Here is a 22,407-nt window from a genome sequence, read left to right as displayed (position 1 = left end):
TAGTCACAGGACATTTTGTTAGTCACAGGACAGATACCTTAAATAAAATGTCAGGGAGAATTACTTAAAAGAATTGAACTTATATGTATCATATTTTTGGTTAGGTTTCATTGTGACACTAAGTAAGCCAACGATATACTACATCATGAGAGTCATTATGGCTTCCCAGCAGATTCGAGCTACTTTGAGATTGCCCATGACAAGGGCGTAATAGAAGGAGTTTATGCAGAAGTGAAAAGGATGGTGTGGCTGAAACTTTTGAGAGGCCAAGCTGTAGTAAATACTGCAGAAGAATTTACTGTAGTGGCTGGTGGAGACTTGGAATCCAAAACATGGCGGCCTTCCCTCACATGGTCACACCCTTCACCACTTAACTGTAGGAACGTGCAAGTGATAAACACTTAGCTGAGTTGCCAGTTGTTGAAGTTGTCATATTGTATTTCTGCCACATGCCTAAGGATTGAGGAGAAGATGGAGTTTATAAGAATTTACCAATTCCAGGAAGAGAGGCCGTCATATTCTGGAGCAAAGTGTATATCTGTATCTGGATACATTAAGATATATGAATCATGTGCAGAGACTAAGAGGAAGGCAGAAAATAGGAAAGATTGGGGAATGCTGGGTTTGCAGTGAAAGACCTACCCTTGGGCAGAAAACTATGAATGAATGAATGTATCTGGAGAAACCATATAAAAGGAAAAGGGAAAGTATGGAAATAAGAATGGTTCCAGGTACATGGACACTCCATTACATCAGACCTGGGTAGTCTCCTGTTCTTGAATTTGCACAGAATTCAGTATTCATTGAAAAGACACAATATGAACTTCAAGGTAAAAAAATTGAGGATAACTAGGTAAGTTTACAGCTAAGTTTGAAATGAAACCAACATAACTTGCAGCTCAGGGCCATATTCATAGACATTCTTAGCGCGGGCTTCCGTTGGATGATCAGCGAACTAACGTTTTTCGTATTCATAAACCAGTCTTAGCTATGTGAAATGATATGAATCCTGTACAAGTAACCAGTCGATAGCTGGAGCTAGTTTAGCACGCCCGTACCGCGGGCTAGTGAAATGTCTGAATAGCACCCTCAGTTCTTAACTAGTTGGGTAGTCTAGTAGTAGGCCTGGTAGGTGCAACTGATTAATTCTTTGTAGTTTTGTTTTTCATTTCAGGAAAGTGTGGTTAATGATAGGTAACTTGGAAGTAGAAGAACACTACCTTGTAAATGAATCCGAATGTGGAGGAACTTACACATTAGGGAGTTTTGTTTATGTACCATGGGGCATGAAATTATACCTTGACCAAATCATAAAAATGTGATGGAAACTTGAAGTTATTTGCTACAGAATGACAGACCGAGCAAAAAACAAATATTCTGTCTTCTAGAGTATGAAGACAGAATTGTAGTTGATATAGACACAGTTATTAAAAAAGTACAGATCTCAGATTATATCTCTGTCGGTCAGTGCCCATTAAATTTCAAATGGCTTATCTCACAATGTGGGCGTCAGCGTATTGAAAAGCATTACATCTTTCCTCCCATTGCCTCACCTCCCCATCGCAAATGTGATGTTGCAAAAAGGCAAGGATGAAATATGAGATCTGTACCTAACCCGTCCAAGAGAACTGTGGTCACTGTAAATCTGAATTTTAATTGGACATGACAAATTAAATAAAATTAGCCCTAGATTGTCATTTTCATTCGATAAATAAACGTATACAGATCATTTGGTGGCTTCACTTACATTGGTGGACAAATATGTCCTGTAACTAACATGGCCCATGTCCTGTGACTAACGTGACTTCATTCCACATTTCCTCCCCTAATATTTTAATAAAGTAATAAATTAATGAATGATGTCTCATTTTGTTTTGCAATGACAGTACTCTTGCACATTAAGATTGCAATCCTATCCTCCTTATGACTGCTATGAATTAGAGGATTGAAAATGATCTTCGTATTATGTCAACATTTCTTGATCCTATGACTAACACTGCATTTTATTATTGTTTACTCAGTAAATAATAATACTGCATTGAACTAATATGAAATTAGTAGCAGATGTATAAAGCTGAAAAAACAGGACATGGATATATTTATTAGTTTTAAATATATGACATTCTGAATGTCCTGTGACTAACGAAACTCTTAATGTGGAATGACCCCCCCAATGCTTTTGTCACTGCTGAAAACAGTGCTGGAACTCTTGACGCAGGATACTGTTCAAAGCCGTTAGCGTGTTTTCTTTGACGTCATCCATATCACTGAATCGCTTTCCTTTCAGACATTTCTTCATCCGTGGAAACAAATAAAAAGCCCGACGGAGTCAAAAACTGTCGGACCATCAGAGCTGTGTGGGCTGGAGCATTGTCGTGGTGAAGCAACCAGTTCCCATTTCTCTACATTTCGCGCCGTTTTCGTCGTACACTCTCTCGTAATCTTCGTAACACATCCAAATAGAAATGTTGGTTCACTGTTTGTCCTGGCGGAACGAACTCCTTGTGGACAATGCCATTCAATCAAAAAAAACAAATCAACATTGTTTTCACATTGGATCGCACTTGACGTGCTTTCTTGGATCGTGGTGAATTTGGAGTTTTCCACTGGCTCGATTCTTGCTTTGATTCTGGATCGTACCCATAACACCAAGACTCGCCCCCAGTCACAATTCTTTTAAGAAAATTTGGATCGTTCTGCACTTCGCTCTTCAAGCCGCAGCAAACTCTCACACGGTTTTCTCTTTGGTCATCTGTGAGCAAGCGAGGAACAAATTTTGCAGACACCCATCTCATGTGCAAATCTTTGGTTAAAATTCGCTGGACCGTGCTCCATGACATGTTCGTTTCCTCAGAAACTTCGTCAATGGTCTTTCGACGATCTTCATCAATTGCACGTTTGATTTTGGCAATGTTTTCTCATTTCTTTTTGTCGAAGGATGCCTGGAGCATGGCATGTCTTCAGTTGACATGTCAGAATTGAAATGGGAAAACCACTTGTAGACCTTGATTTTCCCAAAGCATCATTAAAGGCTTGCCAAAGCATCCCAATGGTCTTGGCTGCAGTTGTCCCTAACAGAAAACAAAATTTCATACACACTCTTTGTTCCTTGTGGTTGGCCATCTCACTAACCGCCAAACAGTTGAAAGAGGGACGCAAATAACACAGCACCACAAACAAACCACTTAACTCAGACTGACGCCAGCTCACTAATGGTCGCTGGAGACCCCAAACTAACACCGCCTAACAACACAACTCGTAACTACAAGGAATGCGCGCGCAACAGTTCGGTACCAGTTACTTCTGGGTCCACCCTTGTATAACATACCCTCTATAGAATTAAATAATCAAAATTAATATAAAGCTGATTAATTTTTACTTGTAGCGTAAAATCGCGATGAAATAAGAAGTTGTATTCTTGGTGAACAGATAATCCTCTTTGATTATTATTCATCAGTGAAAGTTGAAACATGATGAGGATATCTAATAGTATCTGCTTATCAAACCTGTACCTTGGTTTGAATTTATAATCTATATCTAATAATAATACGCTAAGGAACATGAGAAGCTTTAATAATCTCCTAGATGTCCTCAATATTCTCGGCAAATTCAACAATTTTCCAAATAACAGCCATTTTCTTTATGTTTACGAACGAAAGTCAAAGTTAAAGTCTGGATTTTCGGCGACTTAGAAGTAAAGTCACGATTGAAGTTTACTTTCGTCAAAGTGTCGACTGTGAACAAGAAAATGGTGACTTCGTACTTTCCAAAGTCAACTTTGGTCCAAAGTCTCAGCTATGAATAAGACCCTTAGATGTTGTGTTTGGTTCTAGAGATTCATAGCAGAATAATTACATTGACATTTAAGGCATTTAAAGGACTAATCGTTGCTTATTAAATGCGTTGTACAGTCTTTTATGGATATTGGATGCCATTTCCTAATTTCTGTATCTCAATTATATCAATATAAATTATTGTCATTCTTGATTTTAAAATATATTACATATGAACTAAGGCACTGGCATCTTGTACTGTACTTCAATTCATATCGCATACATTTTCAGAAATAATAAAAGAAACTTAAGGCATTTCACATGTGCACTGTAGCCTATTCTTTTGAGTTCACTTACTTTTAAGGGACCCGGAGGTTCATTGCCGCTCTCACATAAGCCCGCCATCAGTCCCTATCCTGAGCAAGATTAATCCAGTCGTCTCTACAGTCATCCCACCTCCCTCAAATCCTTTTTAATATTATTTTTCCATCTACATTTCGGCCCTCCAAAATCTTTTTTCCTCTGGCCTCTCAGCTGACACTCTATATGCATTTCTTGATTCTTCATACTGCTACATGCCCTGCCCATCTCAAATGTCTGGATTTAATGTTCCTAATTATGTCAGGTGAAGAATACAGTGCGAGCAGTTCTGTGTTGTGTAACTTTCTCCATTCTCCTCTTAGCCCCAGATATTTTCCGAAGCACCTTATTTTCAGACACTCTTAACCTCAGTTTCTCTCCTAAAGTGAGAGTACAAGTTTCACAACCATACAGAACAACCGGTAATATAACTGATCTATAAATTCTAACTTTCAGGTTTTTTGAGAACAGACTGGATGACAAAAGCTTCTCAACAGAATAATAACAGGCATTTCCCATCTTTATTCTGCTTTTAATTTCCTCCTGAGTTGTTATTGTTTGCTCAAAGTTATTTGAAATTTTTCACCTCTTCATAGGATAAATTTCCAATTTTTTATTTCCATTTCGTAATATGTTCTGTTCACGAGGCATAATCATATACTTTATCTTTTCGGAGTTTACTTCCAAACCTCTTTACTTGCTTCAAGTAAAATTCCCGTGTTTTCCCTAATTGTTTGATGATTTTCTCATAACATATTCAAATCATCCATATAGACAAGCAGCTGATGTAACCTGATCAATTCCAAACCCTCTTCGTTATCCTGGACTTTCCTAATGGCATATTCTAGAGCAAAGTTAAAAAGTAAAGGTGATAGTGCATCTCCTTGCTTTAGCTCGCAATGAATAGGAAAAGCATCTGACTGAAACTGGCCTATACGGACTCTGCTGTATATTTAATCTCGAAACAACAGGAAATATTGTCCCTCTCACTGGAAGGATATAAATTAGGAGCTAGTTACTGCAGACATTCTTCAGGATGGAGGCGTGAGTGTATTTCTGAGATCTGACCTTAATTTCAAAAATATTGATCTTTCACATTTTTGCAAAGAGAAGGATTTGGAAATTTGTGCTGTTGAATTAGAAAATGAAACATATAATTTCATTATAATATGTCTATATAGAGTACCATCTGGAGACTACGAAAATTTTTTTCATTTATTGGCAAAGACACTAGAATACTTACAGAAACTGAAACATGAATGCATTATTTGCGGAGACATCAATGTCAATTATCTAACAGAAAAAAATAGGAAAGATCAAGTAAATTCATTGCTAGCATCTTTCAATTTAATTTACACAGTAAACTTTCCGACCAGAATACAAGGGGATTCAGCTACTGCAATAGACAACATATTTCTCGGAAAAGAAAAAATAGGCATACAGTATCTCAAACAACCCCAATAATTAATGGTCTTTCGGATCATGATGCTCAACTTCTAATTATAAATATTAACACATCATCAAAAAACCAACTAAAGTGAGATTCAGAAATATAAACAGGGAATCATTAAGTAATTTTGAAATAAATCTTAAAAATGAAACATGGGAATCAGTGTATAGTCAAAGTGATATGAACAGTAAATTCAACGAGTTTCATAAAACATTTCTAAATATTTTTGAATCCAGTTTTCCTGTAAAGTATAAAAATAAAACAATATGCAACAATAGATGGATTACACAAGGTATTAAAATCTCATGCAAAACCAAGAGCTCATTATACTGTACATACAGAGTAGAAATGGTAATGATACAAACTTAAAACAACACTATAAAAATTATTAAAAATATTACACAAAGTAATCCAAAAAGGTAAAGAATTATACTATAATACAGCAATACAAAACTCTGATAATAAAATCAAAACAACTTGGAACATAATTAAAAAGAAAAGTGGACGATCAAAAAGTAAAGTAACAAACTATACCCTTATATCTAACAAAATGCCCAAATATTCAAATATTTCCAACAAACAAACAAGAAATAATTACAATTATTAAAAATCTAAAGTCAAAAAACTCCTCAGGGTATGATGAAATAACAAGCAAAATATTAAAAGCAAGTTCACATATTACAGCTGGGCCACTAAGTTATTTATGTAACTATTCAATGTTCAATGGTATATTCCCCGAGAGATTAAAATATTCTGTGGTTATTCCTATTTTCAAAAAGGGAGAAACAACGTCTCCAGAAAATTACAGACCCATATCACTTCTACCAGTCTTCTCCAAAATCTTTGAAAGAGTTATGTATAAAAGATTATATCATCATCTAGAAAGATATAACATTTTAGTCACAGAACAATTTGGATTTGGGAAATATAAAGGCCCAGAAAATGCAACATTTAAGCTTAGTTTAAGTGACAAAATTCTGGAGGCAGTTAATAAAAAATTACAAGCTGGAGGGATTTTCTGTGATTTATCCAAAGCATTTGACTGTATAAATCATAAAATGCTGCTAGATAAATTAGATTATTATGGAATTAAAGCCGTTGCACACCAGTGGTTTCACTCATATCTCATAGATAGGAAACAGAAAGTCGAAATCAATACAACTATGAAATCTACCTCGACATGGGGAACTACAGTATTAATAATGGAATTCCTCAATGTTGAATATTAGGTCCCCTACTTTTTCTAGTGTTCATAAATGATCTTGCCCCCATATAAAAGACGTATGTCATCCCATATTATTTGCAGATGACACAAGTATAGTAATTACAGCTAATAACTCCAACACATTCCAATTTTCAACAGAAAAAATTCTCTTGAAAATATGTGACTGGTTCTCAGTCAATAAATTAGTATTAAATTGTAACAAAACTAACATAATTCAATTTAAATCCTATCCAAATTCAACCTTGCAAAGTTCAAGCGCAATGACTAACAATAGATCCCTATTAGAAACAACAACAACCAAATTTCTTGGCTTAAAAATCGATAATGTGTTAAATTGGAAAAATCGTATTAAAGAAATTACCCCCAAACTAAAATCAGCATGTTTTGCTATTAGATCTATGCAAAAGATAGTAAAAATCAATACCTTAAAAACAATATACTTAGCATACTTCCACTTGGTAATGAGTTTTTGAATAATATTCTGGTGAAATTCCACAGATAGTAAAAGTATATTCCTATTACAAAAAAGAGTCATTAGAATAACAGTAGGTGCCAAATCTAGGAAATCGTGTAGGACTATTTAAAAAAAAATTAAAAATTATGCCCATGGCTTCTCAGTATATTTTTTCATTAATAATCTTCCTCGTATGTAATCGTGAAAACTTTGTAACTAATTCAACAGTTCATACCATAAATACACGTCAAAAAAATGAATTTCGTACTCCATCGGCAAGTCTATTGTGCTATCAAAAAGGAGTGCGTTATATGGCAGTACAAATTTTTAATAGCCTCCCTATCGATGTAAAAAATGAAACTCAAAACTTAAGATTATTTAGGGCCAAATTAAAGAAGTACCTAATTTCTCACGCCTTCTATTCTGTAGGTGAATTCATGACAATTCAATAACGCTTCATGAAATTGATACTAAAACTTTGTGTTGTACTATTAGATTATATTGTAAACCTCAACTGTATATATTTCATCTAGACTGTGACTATAAATTATGACGTTATAATAGTATTAAATTTTTTGACTTGTTCCATATTTTAGCTGTGAAGCAATGTATGAATACCATGGAATGTTAATAAATACAATACAATTGTTGTGCCTTGTTGTTGGGCACTAGTTTGTTGTGGCCGGTGCTACCGGTCACGGTTATGTTATGTTTAAATTCTGACACCAAATTATGTTTGTCAGGATAATTCAGGATAGTAATGGTCGAGCTATTATCTTAAATAGGTACTGCGTATTCAAGAACAGGATCACAGGTTGGAGCAGGCTCGAAGAATATTAGCTTAATCAAATCAAATAAGTCACTTCACTGGTTACACTATAATATATAGTAAAACTTTCTTGTATACATGGATTACACATTTAGCTATGTCAAAAATAGTTACAAATCTCTAACAGGTTTAGTTATATATTTCTTGTTACTTTACTTGACTTTACTTTACTTGATCAATAAAAGAGAATCTAGGCTATACTTACTTGATATATCTACTCAATTACACGAGTTTAATGAAAACAAAATGGTAAGATAAAGCATAGGTTATATTTGAATGCAGTTGATTAAACAATGAAATAATATGGAAATTTCAGTGCCTTGACTTTGTTACATAAGATGCAGTTAGTCGGACAAACTACGGAAACAATGCAAAATCATTTACAGAATTTATCCACAAAGGCGTTTGTTGACTTAGTTACCATTCAGCTTGCATTCCCGTATACTGATAATAATATTGCCTATCAAAATATCTCGTGAGGTAGTAGCATTCACAAACCTCGGAAAAATCCATTATGTCTAAGTAGGCCTAGTTGCGTTCAAAGTAGAACTTTGAAATGTACACATTCACTGAGTTTCAAGCACTGATATTTCCTTATTATAATCTATGTGGTAAATTACTCTGACACTAGTAGCAATCGGAAAATAATAGAATTATTTTGACTTACATAAAACGAATGTGGTGATGAGGGCAGTCGTGGTTGCCATGACTCCAGCTTCTCTTTGTTAACCATTGTTAACCATTGTTGTAGAATATTTCGCTATTACAGATGATTTTTGATCATAGAACCTACTACGAGGCTTGTAAATGAAGTAGTGGCAACATAGACAATACCAACATATTATTGAACTTATATGGAAAATACATTTACATCCCTTCAGTATAATCACCAGCATGTTCCAGTATCTTTTGCCAAATCCGTAGTAACCATTGAATGCTGTCAGTAGATTGTTTCTGTTGATCTCTGTGATGAACTGCCCTACAGCATGAAGCACTGGTGCAATATCTGGAAACCTCTTGTCTTCAAGTGGTTCTTTCAACCATGGAAACAAGTCGTAGTCACAAGGACTCATGTCAAGGGAATACGGAGGATGTTCCAATACTTCACAAACTCATCTCTGTAGCAATTCAGTCACTTCTCCTGCGACATGATAACGAGTATTTTCATGCAAGATGAAAGGTAGATTGTCTCTTAGGAAATGTGAACGTTTGCACTGCATAGCTGGACATAAAGTAGGTTATGTTCGAGAAAATATTGGTAGTATGCTGCATTGACATTTTTGTCTTGAGGTATGGCATGGCTAATGATAACACCTTCACTGTCGTATGCCACTATCAGCATGACTTTCACCCTAGAGGGTTCATATCGCACTTTTTTGACGTGGTGATCCTTTGTGGTGTCATTCATTAAATTGACACTTTAGTTGAGGCTCGTATGATTGTGCCCACATCTCGTCAATGGCAACAATACGTTGCAGGAATACATCCCCTTCATTGTAGTATCTCTGTAAGTGGAGTTGAGCTGTTGCATATCGATGCCACTTCTGTGCTTCTGTCAGGTTATGAAGAACCCAGCATGGTGCAATTTTTCTCATGTGGAGGTTTTTCTTCAGGATGTGCCACACAGTTTAATGACTCAGTGGATAATTCTCGTACAGTCCAGCGATGGTCAACAGCAAGGAAACCTCGCACTAATTCCTCTTGTTCATCAGAAATGGACAGGCGACCTGCGCAAGCTACATGTATTGTCTCATTCCGACCAATATGAAATGTAGAGAACCATCTTGCAACTGTCCAATATGGTAGTGCATAATTGACACAAGCTTCAAGTAACCTTTGATGACATTGGCGTACATTTCTACCATGGGCTACCTCGATTTTTATCCACGGTCGCTGCTCAAGTGTAGTAAACATCCTTTAGACCAGTTAAAAATAGTGCTCTACATCTAACCACGCACAATAACATCTATTGTCATAGTAACTGGTTTTATCATTCAATACAGCGGCAATATCTCCAACTACAATCTACAATTGTCTTGTATTGCATGCGAATGCGCATGACCCATTCCCGGCAGTGTTGCCACTACTTTATTTACAATCCATGTAGCATATTCCTCGAAAGTAATATAGAATAATACTACTGATTGTCTTAAGGGGTTAGGTACAGCTTACAGCAGCAAAATGTTTGGAAATATTCAACATTTTTTCCTTCATTACTGTGAAAATTGGTATGTGTAAAACACTGTCCCTCTGCTATATGAAAAAATATTTTTACAATTTAAGAAATTTTTTTTATATTTTTTTCAAAATTCAAAATGATGGCAGTTCAGTGTGCAGTGATGAAGTGTTTCCCTCATAACTCATAAATTTGTTAACTTTTTCATGTTTTCTCGTTTTAATTTTATTGCTAAAGCTCATGTTTACAATATTATACTCTGTCAACTACATTCCTTAATAAATAATTTTTGTTTTATGTTGTGTTAGAAGAAAATACTGATATTTGATCATTTTTTTAAATGAGTTTATTTTTTATTAGACAATCTATCAAAGGTAGAGAAGTGATTTTGCATGAATACATACAAAAAATTTCACCACAGAATGTTGGATAGTTTTTGAGTTATGAGGGAAATGCTTCATCACTGCACAGTGAACTGCCAATTATGAAAAAGAATGTATAAATATTTTTTTTAAGTTGTAAACATATTATTTTCGTATAGCAGAAGAACAGTGTTTTACACATACTAACTTTCATTATTGTACAAGATACAGTAGTGGAGGAAAAAATGTTGAATATTTCCAAAATTTTACTGCTGTAAGCCCCTTAGGACAAGACAAAAAATATATAATAATAATAATAATAATAATAATAATAATAATAATAATAATAATAATAATAATGTCTGAAAGTGGAAGGCATACCGATAGTTCACTTTCAGCAATTAAAACAAATTAGAGGGAACCCAACCTCAAGGAAAAACACGGGCCTAAAAGTAATGAACTGGCTGTAGTTTGGAAGCAAACTTTTTAATTGAACAAATCGAGGCTTTTGGGGAAACAAAGTTTTAAATGTCATTAAATCACTCTAAAAATCTGCATACTGTTATTTAACATGTTGTCAACAATTATTTCAAATAACACTGTAATATGCGTGGCATATTAATCTATAATATTTATGTAATTTAATGCAAAATTAAACAATTTTCACGATACACAAAACTTAGTAATGGAACTAATCATTTTATAAAACTGTGAGGCGAACCTAGTGGCAGAAATTATAATTACGTTCTGAGTCCTGGTTTCGTTCTGTGTAAGCACCCGTTTGTATATATTACATAAGCAATGTTATTAGCACAGTCTAATACATATAGTCACGAAGCTCAATACTTAGGGAATATGCATCCAATGACAGTTGAACTTTAGTTGCTAGCCACTATGATCGCTATTATCGAACAGTCTAGTGTTCCTAGTACTCTCAGTTACTAACCACTTGGAGCATTGCATTGCGAGAAATGTAAAAAACCACCTCAAGCTTCGTGACTGTATGTACTAGTCTGTGGCATTATTACTGAACATTGAAGGCATTGAAGCACAGTACCTACTGTAAATGCATGTACATGTCTGCAAAATAATATAGATTGTTAGCCACTAATGTCGTCCATATGAAAGTAAGTTACGGTACTGTACTTGATTTCTTCATGGGCGTCTTCAGTTGCAAATTGGAAAGACAGTAATAACATTTTGTTAAGAATGGCAATTCTCCATATAAGTTACAATGATGTCGCATGTTCCCGCATTGCAAGGAACATTTGGGGAATGGGGAAATAGGGGATTATAAGGTGGGGGTTACATGGTGGGGAGAAAGGCAGGGGCTTGTTTCATAAAACTTGACAGTTGTATATATGTGATTTTGACAAGTAACAAATGACGACTCTACAAATTGTCAAATTTCTGTTTCATAAAGCATTCCACCTGTCAGGGAAAATAGTGGTAATTTGTAGAATTCTCATGACAATTTATCAGATTTCTGTGTCATAAAAGTTGTACTATGACAAATAAAATTTTACAATTTGTCAATCCTTTTCTGACATATTTAATTTTATGAGACAGAAGAATGTCAATTGATTTGTTGACAATTCTACATATTTGTCACGAAATTCTAACACCTCATGTTTTGTATATAATAGAAAGTTGACAGTTTATTGTTGCAGTAGTTGGGCAATATTGTAATTAAAGCTATAGAACATTGGTGTAGATTTTAAGGTAAATGCTTTATTTTAAGCAAGTCATGATCAATACTAGCAGCAGTAATGAAAGTGATAATGATTATAGGGAACTGCACAGGCCAAGTGTTTTTAAAGAAAGAATCAATCTAAATTATATTTTCAGTGATTCTGCATTCATGAATAAATTTCGCATTTGCAAAACAACAACTGAATATTGTTTGTCGCGTGTCACCTCCATATTTCCGTAGGCAATACTGAACATGTCTCAACTTGCACACCTCTCAGAGACGGCAACAGCGAGGGACGATATTGAAACTAGTATCACATGTTCATTATGCATTAAGTTATAAAATATCGTAAAGCCAAATTTTAAAGTGATAAATTATGACCATAAAAAATTTATGATCATTCTTTATTGAACAGCATTCATATATAGAAATATGTTTCTATGTTTCAGAGAAATACGTTTTAATGTCTCAAAATAAACCTTTCTTATCTGATTACTTTCTTCATCATCAGTTATCATGGATGTAGTCAAGGCAGAACCTGAGGTCGATCCGTTGGCAATACTACTAAATGATAACAGAGATAAAGAAGACAGAAAGCCATTATCAGAGGTAAATCGGACATGTACAAGTATAAGAGTATACTGTATCACAATATACACAGTGTCCGGGACAAACACTACCAATAAAGTTTTATAATTCAGTGACTAATACATTTATCTAAGTTAAATGCTGTTTGTTGCAAAATACAAGGAAACTCTCTAAATTTTTATTGCTGCAACACTATAATTCCGTTCCTCGTGATTTCGACTAGATATTCAATCATTGTTAGTTTTATATTAGCGACACTGTTATTTCATTCATTGTAGCTGACTTTTCTGCATTGCTACATCTATCGAACCACACGAGGTGCATATTATTTGGAGAAAACCATGAAAACTTGGCGACTTCCTCTATCTTTTGTAGCAAACGGCATTTGGATAAATTTGTTGGTTGTTGATTTATGAAACTTTCTTATCAGTCCTGTTTGTTCTGTTGTTGTTTTCTAATGCCAGGTGTTTGACAACAAAGTCATTTGATCTCTTGCACTCCAATATTTTTCAAAGATATTATCATGGTCAGCCACTGAAGCACAGATTTTGAGGTGTTCCGAATCCATTTCTTGGTTTGAGTTGCACAATGGGCAGTTAGGGGACTGATATATTCCAATTCTATGCAGGTGTTTGGCCAAACAATCATGGCCTGTTGCCAATCTAAATGCAGCTACAGACGATTTTCGTGGTAAATTGGGAATTAACTGTGGATTATGATGCAGAGTGTTCCATTTTTCCCCTTGTGATTGTGTTATCAAATTTTGTTTGTTGAAGTCTAAGTAAGTAGATTTAATAAATCTTTTCACAGAGTAATATGTAGATTTAGTAACAGGTCTGTAAGTAGCAGTGCTGCCCTTCTTTGCTAATGCATCCGCATTCTCATTCCCAGGATTCCACAATGGGATGGTATCCATTGGAATACAATTCTTTTAGTGGGTGTTATTAATAGAGAGAGCATTTTAGTTATTTCTACTGTTTGAGATGAAGGTGTGTGTTTAGAGACTATTGATAGAAAAGCTGCTTTGGAGTCTGACAATATAACTGCATTCTTAAATTTATTGATATGGCATAGAAGATGCCTGAGACTTTCACTTGTTTGTTCTGTATATTCAGTAGAAAGTGTAGAACTCAACAACATTTGCAATTTCTTAAATTGAAATGCAGTGGATGGTGATTGTTGAGGTGCATACTCTCCCGCACTAGGGTGTTTTCTCTGCATAGAATTGACAGTGTTACCAAATATCCGAATGATTTGTTCAGGTTAGTCTGGTTGTGGTGTCATAAAGTCTGTTTTAGTGTCATTCTGCGGGTCTAGTAACTTTCATTCTCTTTTATCTTCGTATTATTCTCTAAATTAACCCTCGAGCAGGTGTGCCTATTTAAAAAATATACAGCTTTGAATGACTGTCGTTTAATTGTTTTCCTTTGTTTTTTATTGTTGCGAACTTCTAGCTATTCCTTCAGTATTGCTTCAGCTTACGTGTTGTTCAGTCTGCAAATGAAGAGGAGGAAATTGAATTAAACTATAGCATTGCCATTTACTTACTTACAAATGGCTTTTAAGGAACCCACAGGTTCATTGCCGCCCTCACATAAGCCTGCCATTGGTCCCTATCCTGTGCAAGATTAATCCAGTCTCTATCATCATATCCCACCTCCCTCAAATCCATTTTAATATTATCCTCCCATCTATGTCTCGGCCTCCCCAACGGTCTTTTTCCCCCTGATCTCCCAACTAACACACTATATGCATTTTTGGATACGCCCATACGTGCTACATGCCCTGCCCATCTCAAACGTCTGGATTTATTGTCCCTAATTATGTCAGGTGAAGAATGCAATGCGTGCAGTTCTGCGTCGTGTAACTTTCTCCATTCTCCTGTAACTTCATCCCTCTTAGTCCCAAATATTTTCCTAAGAACCTTATTCTCAAACACCCTTAATCTCTGTTCCTCTCTCAAAGTGAGAGTCCAAGTTTCATAACCATTGCAATTTGGTATAATGTACATACTCCTAGTGTTGACTTCGACATCTTATAGCTGCAAATCCGATGGACAGCAAGCTTGAATGGCTACTTAATGAGAATTCAGAGTTCGAGAAAGAGCCTGATAACAAAAATGATGATCAGTTGGAAGGGGAAAGTGGGTTTATTATGGAAAGTGACCACAATTCAGAATTTGAACAAGAATATGATAGTATGATACACGTGATGACTGCAGGAGATCTTCTACTGCTACCCATTATTTTATCAGAAAAAAAAAACAGAAATTACAAAGGCATACGTTTTGTTGCACAGGAATAACTAATGCAAAGATTAGAAAACATTGTAAAAATGTTTCCTGGAGGTAATTCTGCTACTAGAAATGTTACAAGACAGTGAAATTGAGTCTCTCACTAAAATTATTACCATTGAAATGATCGATAAAATTGAAAGGTGTACAAATTGATACATTCAGTATAAGAAAGACAGGCTAGAATATTCCAGAGATAGGAACGAAAAAGAAATAACAAGATGTGAGATAATGGCGTTACTGGGATTGCTCTCTCTCATTGGAACTAAGAAAGCAAACCAGACAAATGTGACCGAAATTTGGACAACGGATGGTTCTGGAATAAAAATAACGAGAGCAGTCATGACTTCCTTCATGACAAAAATGAAGGATTGGTAATAAACTTGTAGCCATACATAAAATTTTGGACGAACTATATTCCAGAAAACAGTGATTTATATAATGGAGCATAGTTTTTCCTAGATGTGTACTAAGTACACAGCACACTAGCTTGTGTAACATAAGACCATGTGCCCATTCCATGCTTAAATAATCGCAAGTCATTTTCTACCCCTCCCTTCCTACCACTCTACATTGTCACACATTTTTTTGGGTTGCTATTAATTCGTATTCCTTCAGCTAACTTCGTAGCTTTGTGGTCTGGATGCAAGGATTGACAAATTGCTAGAGCTACTTATTGTAGCACAGGAGTGGTTATTTCGCAGCTTCGTCAAAACATGGGAAATCACGTGACAGTCATTCACTTAACAGGACCCTTTTCTTTAAATTATTTTAAACAGTTGTATAATATTACGTAGAATTCTAATTCCGTACATCCAATGTTTTCTTGAAAAAATCTAACAGTTCAGTCACTAGCCCTTACATAGGAGCCAGCAAAAACAGGTGGGGAAACCGAGATGCGATATAAACACTCGGTCACACAGTACTTTAGTGTGTTCGATTCCTCCCTTTTTTGATGACAAGTAAAATATAAGTTACATTATAAAAATGTGAGTTTCTAATCTGTATCAAGACTGCTGACTGAATAACAGAAGGAAGAGAGTGACGAGGAGGAAACAGACATAGAGTCATTTGTTAAGTAACATTTTAATGCCATTCATTATATCTGTAATTATATTGAATACATGCTGTTCCACAGGAACAACAACAGATCGAGTATCCTCATTTCGCACTTCTACGCAGCAAATTAAATCAGACTAAAGAGGGATACAAAGAATATTCATTTTAGGCTTTCATGGTAAACATGATTAAAAGTAGATTTCTTGGTCTTCCATTGTGTCCTGGAATTTAAAATTTCCAACATTTCAGATCTACATTTAGGTTCCATCAACAGGGTAGCCCTAGGTGTGTCATAAGCAGGCTTCGAGACTTCGGACCCAATAGAGCAGTTAGTGGGAAATCCGCATAATGGCATACTGAGTATAGTGGTAAAGTGCAGTGGATGGGGGTACTTTAGAATGAATGCCAACAAACACGCAAAGGAAAACGCTCTGGATTTGAAGGTTCTGACGAATAATTTAGTTTTCATACAAACCTATTTTCAAACTGTGTCTGAAACTATTACACGGTTAGAAAAATCAGAGCAAGAGAAGCCGGAAGCCCTAAAATTAATTGAGGAAATGACACAGAGAATTAATGAGATACCAAGTACACCGGGTACTGAACGTGTAAAACAGAAGTGGAAATCAATTTTATGTAAAAATAACGGATATGGAACATTATGTAACATAAACAGCAAATTAGTGGACATTGAGTCACCCGAGAATAAAGGACTGTCTCTTAGAGACTGCAATGATGTTAGGTTTTTTTTCGTTTTGCTCCTATCATATCATGCAAAGTAGAGCGCAGCTTTCTACAGTACAAACTTTGGCAGATAACCAAAAAAGATTTACATTTGAGACACTGAGAATGTATCTTGTACTACATTGCAATTCGGTACTGTAACTGCACTTCCTAAGGACGACCAATAGGATAAATGAAAAAATTAAAATTGCTACATGTTTATTTCCACCATTAACACTGTGTATAATTTAACACAAATGCTTATAAAAGACAGGAGAATAAATGCTTTTCATATTCTTTTGACATTATCATCGTGTAATGTATATTTACTTTCAGAATGTATTATGTGTGTGTTTCTCATACTACCGTACTCTACTCTTAAATAGCAACGTTGTTACCTCAACACATCTCTATCTACCTGCAGCGAGTCAACAACCTATAGTGCATGCACAGTAAACTTATTGTATCGGGTCCAAAGACTCGAAGCCTGGTCATAAATATGACCAGAAGACTTAATGTTGGCTGCTCCAGGCAACTAGTCCTTTTCTATTTAACATTTCAAAACTACATGCAGATTCCATCATTAGGGCAGACAAGTAAGATCAGTTGGGCTTAACTTCTTGGAATAACAGACATGACGAGCCCAACAGAGTAGGCGACCTCTAGTCATACCAATCTGCCCTGATGATGGAACCTGTATGTAGTTCTGGAACTTTGGAAACGTTAAATTCCAGGTTGGAGGACATGATTGAATACCGAAAGTTTATTTCTGATCTGGATAATACAAATAAGTTTGGTTTTCAGACGAAGTTATGCTTTTTGTAATTTAGGATTATGCATAATCTAGATTGTGAGTACGAGAATGAAGATTTACTGAGAAAATAGGATTTACACTGAAATACAATGTGGGTTCCTATCCCAGTGGTGCCTAATGTAATACCTGTATACTTAGCTATAATGAGTTTATGCAACTATTTATGCATAATTTTCACTTGTCTTTTACATTTATCCTTTGATATTCATTTGATGTTAGGTTATTCAAAAGTAAGTTCCCATTTTGAAACAGCTGTATCTTCTGCACATATCAGCAGTTTGGTTTCATATAAGTACCATTACTGTTTAGAAGATTTGGGTTTTTTTATCGATGTGTGTTTTGTTACTGTGGTAACTGTGTCATGCTTGTATAAACAATATTTGTTGTTCAGAATACAGACGGCAATGGAAGAGTAATTTTAATAATTTTTACAATGGTTTTACCTTTACATGATATCAAGGTTACTGTCTGGTGTGATTTTACGTTAAATTTCATAATAGGACCGTATTTCTATGTAGAAATTGAAAATGGACAAATAAAAAGAATGCCAGTAACTGGGCTGCGATATTTTCAAATGTTGCAAGACTTTGCAATACCAGCGTTACAGAATTGTGAAATCAAAAACATTGTTTTAATGCAAGACGGTGCTCCACCTCACATACACAATAATTAAAAAAACACTATTGCGCAACACATTTGGTGATCGTTGGCCTTCAAGGTTACCATACGTAAATCCAGCTAACTACTGTTTATGGGGTTATCGAAAACAAAAGGTATTTCTTAGTGGACCTACTACACGTGAAGAATTGAAACAGTCAATATCAGATGCCATTGAAAACATCCCAAGAAATGTGCTTATCAATGCCATTTATAGCATAGAAGAAGGACAGTATTTTTTATTGAACAACATGGAGGTGATCATATTTAATTTTTTCGTGTTTTAATAAAATTCCATTTCTTTATGAACGAATTGGTATTTTTATTTTTGTGTAATCTAAAAATTTGACAAACTTATCACTATTTCAAAATGGGAACTTACTTTTGAATAACCTTATGTACTGTGTATGTGTGTATATATATATATATATATATATATATAGACACACACACACACACACAATGGTGTTCATAGCTCAGCTGGACCATTCTGCGGCAGCCTTGGACTGGGTGAAGATTGGCGCACCTGCCACCAGAGTAGCACTGTAGCTACCGCTGACGCGCCAGTCAGTCGAGTTGGATCTGTCGTGAGGGAAAGACGTCTGTGCGCGTGTTTTGAGTAAAATTGTGTTGTCTCGTGGTGATAAAATGTCTATTAATAATGGTTGAGTACACTTTAGAACAACGTATTTTTCTGTATGATGTGTATGTGAAATACTCTTCTGCAAGAAGGTGTCGAAGAGAATTTGAACATCCGTTTGCAGGTGTTCGAATTCCTAGCAGGTCAACTATTAATGACCTTGTCAATAAAGTCAGACGTGCAGGATCTTTTTGAACAAGAAACGTGTTCAACAATGCCTTGTACTGACAGAAGAGAAGCTTGATGAAGTAGGGGCCCAGTTAGAGCACTCACCCTGCAAATCACTGCGACGTTTAGCACAAAAGGTTAACATTTCCAAGATGTCAGCTTTTGTGGCAACGAAACTTCTGAAACTTAAGCCGTACAGGGTAACTGTAGTTCATGCTTTACAACCACAAGATCCTGCAAGTAGGGTTAATTATTGCAATTGGTTTGTGCAATTCATTCAAAATGGCGACGTGGACCCACTTTTAACGTTCTTCACTGATGAAGCGTGGTTTCATCTTCACGGTCACGTTTCTGCTCAGAACAATAGATACTGGGCTACCGAAAATCCCCATATTATTCATGAAGTTACTCACCACGCTGCAAAGGTTTGGGTTTGGTGTGCAGTGAGTGCGAGTAGAATTATTGGTCCCATATTTTTCGACACAACAGTTGATTCAAACGTTTATGTAACTTCAATTTTAAATAATTTTTTTCCGCAACTAACAAGAAATGAACGATTGAGTGGCGGGTTTCAGCAGGATTCAGCTACAGCGCACACCGCTGTGAATTCTATGCTTGAATTGCGAAGTGTGTTTGGTGACAGAATAATTAGTCGAGGATTGTGGCCACCTCGTTCCCCTGATCTATCTCCATGCGATTGTTATTTATGAGGAATGTTGAAGAATAAAGTGTACGCATCAAATCCGCACACGTTACAAGAATTGAAGGCCAATATCATGAGAGAAATACAGGCAATCGGTCAACATGAACTTTTGCAAGTGAACCAGAATTGTTTTCGGAGATATAGGGAATGTGTTCGAGTGTGTTGTGATGCAGGTAAGCCTAATGTTAGTAGAGTAATTAGTGGTCTGTACCCATGACTTGCCAGTCGTTTATGTGTAACTCTGGTGGCAGGTGCACCAACCTTCACCTAGTCCAAGGCTGCTGCGGAACGGTCTGGCCGAGCTATGAATTCACTGTAGTTGTCAGTAATCGATTAACATATAAGATATCTTGTCTTTCCTTCTTGATTCTTCGTGATGGAACTCATTTTCTTTAAGGTTAATTCTCACAACTTTATTTAATACAATGAAACGAAGTCATGTTGATACATCAGAATTAGTATATTCCTTCAGAATATGTATTATATCGTCGGCTTAGAATGTAAACATGCTAACTAACAAAAAGGTAATTTTACAGGTGAAACAAAAGACTGATTATAAATTAACCCTGAAACTTTAGGAACAAATCCAAAGTACAGGTGGTATATATTTTGATTCTGTTCATTAATAGATAAAAAAGAAATGTTACAATGTAATGCATTTTTTTTATTTATATTCGTTTTTGTAATTTAGCAGGTTTTTGCAGCTAGGAATTTTTTTAAGTATGGAGTTAGCAGGTTTTCAAGCAAATTAATGAAAACTGTTATTCTATTTATCAAGTCTTTCTAGTGTTTCAAAATAATGATTGAACATGTAATGAGCTGTAAAAGTAAACAATTTACGTACATCTAACTTATCTTTGACATTCTTTTAGTCTTTCTTTAAAAAATCTTCTATTCCAGACATATTTAACAAGACTAAAAGGAAAATAAAACAGTAAGTAAATATTCTCTTTTATTCTTATAAAACACTCTTTCTCCAAAATTAACAGAAAATTTCTTCCTTCCTATACTAATTCTTAAAATCTTAACAATGAAAAATATTAATTACATAAAAGTAAGAAATTCGAACAAAAAACATTTTCTTCCAAATAATAAGAAAGTTGTCTAATTCCTTAACTCTATTTTTTTAGTAGGTTATTTTAAGACGCTTTATCAACATCTAGGTTATTTAGCATCTGAATGAGATGAAGGTGATAATGCCGGTGAAATGAGTCCGGGGTCCAACACCGAAAGTTACCCAGCATTTGCTCATATTGGGTTGAGGGAAAACCCCGGAAAAAACCTCAACCAGGTAACTTGCCCCAACCGGGAATCGAACCCAGGCCACCTGGTTTCGCGGCCAGATGAGCTACTTGTTATATCACAGGTGTGGACTAAATTCTTTTCAGTCTCCATTTAGTTCAATCATGAGGTAATTGGTCATAATAGTGGCGGTAATCTTCTGGTAAAGTATTCTTTAAATATTTCAAGTGTCCAGACTTTCTTGCAGTGATCTTTTTGTTTTGGTGCAGATTTTGTATGTCTGTAAAGAGCAAGGTAAGCACTGATGTCGGTTTTCTTTGACGTATTATTTTCCAAAAATCTGAGAAACTCACCTTGAATAATGTGTTTGGAGTGTAGCAAAGAGCTCTTATATCAGTAACCTTAGAATCACCACTACCACGGCCAGGATGAATGCTCTTATAAAATTTAATCCCCTCGAATTGTTTAAAGAATTCATGTTTTAAGTATGTCACGTCATATGGACAGGGATTTTCCTGGCTGATCTGCAGATTTGTAATGTGCTGGTACACTGATGTTTTTGTTTTTAAGAACCTGTACAACTGTGGAATGGATGCAGTCTGCTTCTATTTAGATGTGTCCAACCTCCAAGAACTTTTGTTCTATAATGATGTTGCCTTGCCACCGAGTCGCAGAAAATGTAAAATCAAATAAACTAATAAAAGTAATACTGAAATGTGTAGCAGCAAACATCATACAAAATACTTGCTAATTACTGAAGTGCTACTAATCTCAGTACCTAGAAGGTTAAAACATTGAAATCTAAAACTAACTGAATTTCTAATTACTTTGACAGTAAAGAGTAATTGAACAATCATAATTATACTCACCTCTACAATGTTTCAGTCCTTAAAACTTGAATAACAGGAATAAGCATCCAAAACATGTTTGATTACACGAGAATACGGACTAATGTCGAACACACTATCTACACTGACAGTTGCTATGGAGTTAGCAGCGAGCTTTGAACAAAGTGGATTTGGCTGTTTTACTCATCACGCGTTTATGTATGCTTACGAGTTGAATTGTGTATAGCTATTTCTCCTACGCGATTCGCCGTCTCGTTTACTTTCAAATGGTATAGAAATGTAATTTTAGACAAATAATGGATTTAGCAGGTTTACACTCTAAGCCGACGATATATCTTTTGCATGTTAAA

General features: G+C 35.4%; 1 protein-coding gene across 1 annotated transcript in view; it reads left to right on the top strand.

The window, feature by feature from the left end:
• The window catches only part of LOC138710231 (zinc finger protein 69 homolog), a 79,793-nt gene that overhangs the window by 1,555 nt on the left and 55,831 nt on the right, over positions 1 to 22,407 (top strand). The window contains exon 2 of the transcript XR_011335186.1: positions 12,772 to 12,931. The gene's annotated coding sequence lies outside the window, so the exon portion shown is untranslated. The remainder of the gene's footprint in view (positions 1 to 12,771; positions 12,932 to 22,407) is intronic.

The sequence above is a fragment of the Periplaneta americana genome, chromosome 12 (assembly GCF_040183065.1).
Source record: "Periplaneta americana isolate PAMFEO1 chromosome 12, P.americana_PAMFEO1_priV1, whole genome shotgun sequence".
In the NCBI taxonomy this organism is placed as follows: domain Eukaryota; kingdom Metazoa; phylum Arthropoda; class Insecta; order Blattodea; family Blattidae; genus Periplaneta; species Periplaneta americana.
Note: the sequence above shows the minus strand (reverse complement) of the source record. Positions and strands in the feature narration are given on the sequence as shown.